Genomic DNA, 6602 nt, shown 5'->3' with positions numbered 1-6602 from the left:
AGAGAGGGAGGGAGGGAGGGAGGGAGGAAAACAAGTAAATGGACTTGATAACAAAATAATTTTTTAAAGTAAAAATTAGAAAACTATTTATACCTCCCCCAAACACAGTAAAAGTATTTGACATTACGATATAGCACAACATAAAGTTCAAATATGATGCAACTAAAAAGAATAAAATCCTTATTCTCAGCGAAATGAAATGAATACCCTCTTCATTTCCTTACGCTGAGGTGTACAATGAACCTCATGGGCCCAGCTGCCCTGGGGCCTCGCTATAGACATTTGCTTCTCGTCCACCAGCCGCAAGCCTCCGTGTCTGCCCCTGCCCCAGCCCAGCTGGAGAACACATGCCAGAGATTGGCAGTTCCCAAATCTCTCCTGCTTGTGGTAGGTGGTTTCCATGAAGTTGCCTTGTTCCCATGGAACTCCTCCACTTTTAAATGTGCTGAAGAGTGAGTTTGCAGAGACTCAGAGCCATATGGCCAGGCTAAGGGGCAGCATATGGTTGGAGACGGCTCAGTGCTGATCCATCGCATCTTTCAGCTCTCTTTGCGCAGGAGCCAGTGATGGGGTCAGGGCTCTGTATTTTGAATTGCTCTGTCCTTCAGGTGGGAAATGAGACTCCTAGTAACAGCATCCATGTTAAAGCTCGTTTTAGTTTTCTTGGTCATGGTGTGGGTAGACTGCAGAGAAATATCTACCTATACTTGTACTTGTGATCAATGGGAAGTACATTGTTAGGGGTAGAGGTTCAGTCTGTGAACTTGAACTATGGGCTGTCCAGGAGAAATATGACTTTAAATCAATCTGACTAGGTCTCACCTGCAGGTGTAGTTTATGCCAATATACACTGCAGATGAGGCAAAACAGTCCCATGGAAATAGGGAGCCAACTGCTAAACAGCTAATGCAATGAGATGACACAAGGAGAGATGAGTTCTTTGGTGGAAGCATGGGAAATAAATGTTTTAATAAGCTAGAAGAGTTGAAAAAGGGGTGATAGAGAAGAAAAGTAAAAAAGTGAACTGCAAGGCATCAAAGAGAAAGAATAAACACACACAGGGAGTAACTAATTAAGGTCCTGTCTCTGAAAATGCCGGGTCACAGTCTGTCCTCTTCACCTGACCTCACTACCAACACCCTCATTATTGTGAGGACAAAGAGTAGTATTGTCATTGCATCAAATTCCAGGAAGTTTGCCTGGGCCAAGTGGTTTGGCCGTGCCCCATCATTGGTCTCTCTTTAGTCAAATTTCCAAGGAAAGCTCTTGTTTCCATGAGTAATACTTTTTTTAAATTAAAACTTAGTTATTCATGTAATTTGGGTACTGGAAATATGAGGGGGAACACTTTATAAAGTATATGAGTGTCTAGCCACTGTTGTGTGCACCTGAAACTAATACAAAACAATACTGCTGGTAAACTGAAATTGAAAAAAAAATAAAAGTATAGCAATTAGTTATATAAATGTACTCTTTCATACAATTAAATCTGGCAAAGTCTGAACTCAAATCCATTTTTTTTTTTAATTCCAGGTACATATACTCTTAAACAAACGAACAAATGAGTAAGCAATGGGGAAATAAATCCTTTAACATGGAAAAATGGAAAATTATCACAGAATACCCTGGGGAAGAAAGACAAGGAAGGAGATAAAAAGGGTTTTAGAACCTTGAAATACAACAAATCAGTGCGGTTCTTGCCATCACCACCATTGTCATTACTAACTGAGGTCCAGTTCATTGGTAACAATGCACCACTAAACCATCACTGGAGCCCTAACCAAATTTACTGAGGCTTAGCATACAATTCACCCACTTAAAGTGTGTAATTCAGTGGTTTTAAGTATATTAATAAACTAGAGGCCTGATGCACAAAATTCGTGCAAAAGTAGGCCTTCCTTCCCCTGGCTGCTGGCACCAGCTTCCCTCGCAGCCCTGGCTTTGTCCAGAAGGATGGAAGGACGTCGGAAGTAGGGGCACTGATCCCTCTTCCCTTAGATTGTCAAATTAAAAAATGGCAGCAACCAACACAACAATAGCCATCCAGAGTGAATGAATCAAAATCACACTTTTTTGTTGTTGTTGTTGGATTGGCAACAAATATATTTTTTGGGTGCCTCAGAATTTTAGTCATTAGTTTAGGTGTGCCATGAGATAAAAAAGATTGAAAAGTGATGGCATGGCAATGTTTTCAAGGCTCATCCATGTTGTAGTGTGTATCAGTAGTTTATTCCTTTTTGATGGCCAAATAAGTTTCTGTTGCATGGATATACCACAGTTGGGTCATCTAGTTATTAGTTGATGTAAACATTTGGTCTGTTTACATCTTTTGGCTATTATTAATAATACTGATATACATTTGTGATTAAGTTTTGGGGTGAACATGTTTTAAATTTTCTTCGTTATATACGTAGGAGTGAAATTGCTGAGTAATATGGTAACTACATTGTTAATCATTTGGAGAATTGCCAGACTGCCTTCCAAAGTGACCATTCCACATTCCTGCCAGCAGTATACGCTATCAACACCTGCTGTCATTTGCCTTTTTTATTACATCCATCCTACTGAGTGTGAAGTGGCCTCTCACTCGGGTTTTGATTTGCGTGTCCCTGATGACTAATGGTGTCAGGCATCCGTTCAAGTATTTATTGGCCATTTATATATCTTCTTTTGAGACATGTCTACTCAAGGTTGTTATCCATGTTTTAATTGCATTACTTGCCTTTTTATTATAGAAATGCAAGAGCTCTCTATATATTCTGGGTGCTAGTCTTGTATAGATATATGATTTGCAGATATTTTCTCTCATTCTATGGGTTGTCATCACTTACTTCATAGTATCCTTTGAAACACAAATGTTGAAGTTTTGAAGTCTAAATGATCATTTCTTTAGTTGCTTGTGCTTTTGATGTCATATCTAAGAATCTATTGCTAAGCCTGAGTTCCTGAGGATTTGTCACTAGTTTTCTTATAAGGATTATATAGGGGATCACTTTGGGTAATGTTGTCATCTTACCAATGTTAAGTCTTTCAATCCAGCTAACAATCTAGTGATCTCATTTCAGTTATTATACTTTTCAACTCTAGAATTTCCATTGGGTTCATCTTTATAATATACATACCTACAGTTTAATCTATATTTCCAATGGATATACCAATATCTGCCCAATTGCCATTCCTCACAAACTCCAGTGTTTGGGGGAGATCTCTCGATCCTGAAATTCTCCACCCTCTTTTGTAAGCAAGACAGCTCTTTGGAGAAGAGATTAGAAACTATCTGTTTAAGGCAAATTCCTGAGCCAGGGCTCTGACGCTGGAGGTTGGGAGGGTGCCCTGCTTCTCTCTGAATGACACTCCCTGCTATAGGGGTTGAGTGCTCAGTGGATGGTGGTGTCAGTAGCATCCGGGCTTGCTGGCTTGCTTCTCCCGGCTTGGAAACACTGCCTTACCAGCTGGGACAAGGGAGACTAGCCTCTCGGTATCCTCAGTGTTCTTGCCCAAGGTGGAGCCTCCATCCCGTTAGTGGAGGCTGAGCAGAAGGAGGGTGCGGTCACCACTCGGCTGTGCTTCACACAGGACTCAGCCGCAGCAGTAGGTAGCTGGGGACAGGATGCAGAATGCTGACGTGCTGCTCCCTCTGGGAAGATAGCTTCTCACTAGGAGCCTGGGGGAGATGCAGTCCTGTATTCCTGATAGCACCAATCTGGAATTGCTGTCTCACTTGACTGGGAGTGGGAAGTGAGGGAGTCTTGGTTCAGATACTATAGATTATAGAGGATCCCTGTTCGTGGCGTCAGATATGGGGGGATGGCATTCTCTCTTTTTGCGACCAGTGCAGAGAGAGAGAACTTGGGGGTTGATGAATCTTGAATAGAACGTGACAAGGTTTTAAGGAAAAATGAATAAAACAAGACTGAGACAGAAATAGAGGAAAGCTGGGACCGGGTGTGGCGTCTGCTCTCTGATAGATGAACAGGGCCCACAGCCAGCACAGCAACCTTTATTTATAGCCAAATACCAGGAAGTTTTACTAAGGGTAAATAGAAGGGGGAATGTGTGCGTTCTTGTAGCTTCCTCGTAAATAGTCACCTCCGGGTGGGTCCGAATCGCATTCATTCCTGGTGCTTGACTAGATTTAGATAACCCATTTCCCCAACCTGGCTTTGCAGGTCAACTGAGGCATTCCCACCTCTTGGTTAGATATGCCCCCAGGATAAGGCTCTGCCTTCATCATGGGTTCAGTTGACATGAATTTAAAAGAAAGCCAGCGCCTTCCCTGGCAGGGGGCCTTCCACAATAGATTCTCACTATTCCTTCTGAGTTTTTATAGATTTTCTTGAATAAATGTTTGTTTATTTGATATATGCCCTTTGGACCACTTCTAGAGACTGAATTTTTTTTAAGTAGTTTTTACCATTTTTTCTAAGGGGAGGATGTCTACAGAGCTCCTCATGCTATAAGGTCAGAAGTGGAACCCAAATGTAGGTCATTTTTATACCAAAGTTAATAAGGCCCATAATCATAGGCAATGAGCAAACAAAGAACCATGGAGAGGAGGTAACTAGGCACAAAGATAGGAAAGAAATGTAAGAAAAGTACATAATGGAGAGAGAAATGACAGCAAGGAGACAGAAAAACAGATAGAAAAGCAAAACAAAACAGTGCTGACAGCCATATTTGACTCAGATTGGGCCAGAATGAATTTGCCTGTGGAGCAACTGACATAGTGTTGATATCATTCATTATGGCCCTTTATCACATATTGACATCACCCAACTGTTTTACATGTCCATATGTTAAGTGTCCTAAAGTGGTCTTGAATTCATTAAAAAAAAAAATGCTTTCCCATCCTTCTTTCTCCTCTCTCTCCTTGAAGGATGGCCAAGTATCCCCTCCTCCGGAATGGATCCATTTATGTCTCAGAGCTGCCTTGATGTTTGTTCTCTCTGTTCTCCAATTTTTCTGAATAACTTACCTGTATCTCTTTGGGGAAATTATCATTTTTTTCTCCCCTCCAGAATACCTTTGCTCCTGCCTACTCCCAAATCTATTTCTCTGAGATACCCTTAGAGTACTTCCCACATGTTTCTACTTTGCTATGTTAACCAGAGCAAACTCACAATTAATACGCTTAAACTTACCTGTATCTCTTTGGGGAAATTATCATTTTTTCTCCCCTCCAGAATACCTTTGCTCCTGCCTATTCCCAAATCTATTTCTCTGAGATACCCTTAGAGTTCTTCCCACGTGTTTCTATTTTGTTATGTTAACCAGAGCAAACTCACAATTAAAACGCTTCATTAGTACAGATATATAAATTTTTAGATGATTATGGAAGGAGATTGAGACAATGATATGCTCACAGTCAGTCTTTACCCTGTCCAATGAATAAATACCATGGAATGAACGGATTGAATAAATGAATGTCAACCATAATGAAATGTGCACACTATCAGAGTGGAAAGCTGAGAAAGGCAGCTCAGGAACCTTGTGGAGAATGGAGCAAAGACATTGCTTCTCAGCCTTTTGGCTAAGATCAAATGAGAATGGAGCAAAGGCAGAACAGGGAAGCCGGATTCCGTTCTTCATGGCGCTGTCATTAAAACTTGCTATGTGATCGCGAGCAAAGCACCCACATCTCTACATCAATTACTTCATCTGTGACTATAGGAGCTGTGCCACATTTTTTCCTGTTCAGAGTTTCTGGCCCCCTATGCAAAGAAGCCTATGATAAAACAAAATCGAAAGGGTAACACATTCCCAGATTCCCAGATAACTTTAAATGTAAAAGCAAGACCATTTTTTTAATTAAAAGGAAAATTATAAAGAGAAGATGTAGCTATAAGATGTTACACTCTTCACTTCAGCTTCCAAAAGAACGTTTCACTCCCCTTCCTTCAATTACACAACCAACCCAAACAAAGAGCCTGTAGCTTAGAAATGTTTATTTTTAACAGAGCGAGAGCACTGGACATGACATCACAATTTGGAAAATCTTCTCTCTCCTGAGTTTTCAGCCTAGGTAATTGGATTAGCCTCTCTTGCACACGCTGCCAGCTCCCAAGTCTGTGAAGAAATCTGGTTTCCAATTGCCACTCAGAGCTGTGAGGGACCTTAACATCTCAATTAAACAGCTGATATAGGAACAAGAAGAGAGGAAAATGAGGTGAACTGGATAATTCTAGGAGGAAGGGCAGTCAGTTCCTTCACAGCACAAAACATAATCTTCATTTAAGCACAGGTTGTCAGAAATGATCAGCTCCAAATGCAAACATATAAACTGACAGTAACAAATAATTCAACAAAAGATATCCAATTTCTTCATGGAGGATTGAAATTGTACTCTCCAACTATGCAAGGGAAATTGGGGCATATTGGGTTTCTCCCACATCACAGAATGCATCCCTCCTGGGTTTACAATAAAGAAGCCTCCAAATGAAGCCAGGCTTCTTCACAGCAATTTGCCAGCAGCTGTCTCTGCCAGATGCCAATAGATATCAGAATCCCGCTGACATCAAGGAGAGAAGATACCTCCTAAGGATGGACTCATCCTATCACTCTCTCACCTTCAGAAATTTTCATCTGGAGTTTCTACTCTGCTC

Source organism: Myotis brandtii, unplaced genomic scaffold (genome assembly GCF_000412655.1).
Source record: "Myotis brandtii unplaced genomic scaffold, ASM41265v1 scaffold658, whole genome shotgun sequence".
NCBI classification, from domain to species: Eukaryota; Metazoa; Chordata; class Mammalia; order Chiroptera; family Vespertilionidae; genus Myotis; species Myotis brandtii.
The sequence above is the reverse complement of the archived record's forward strand: the minus strand, read 5'-3'. Positions refer to the sequence as shown.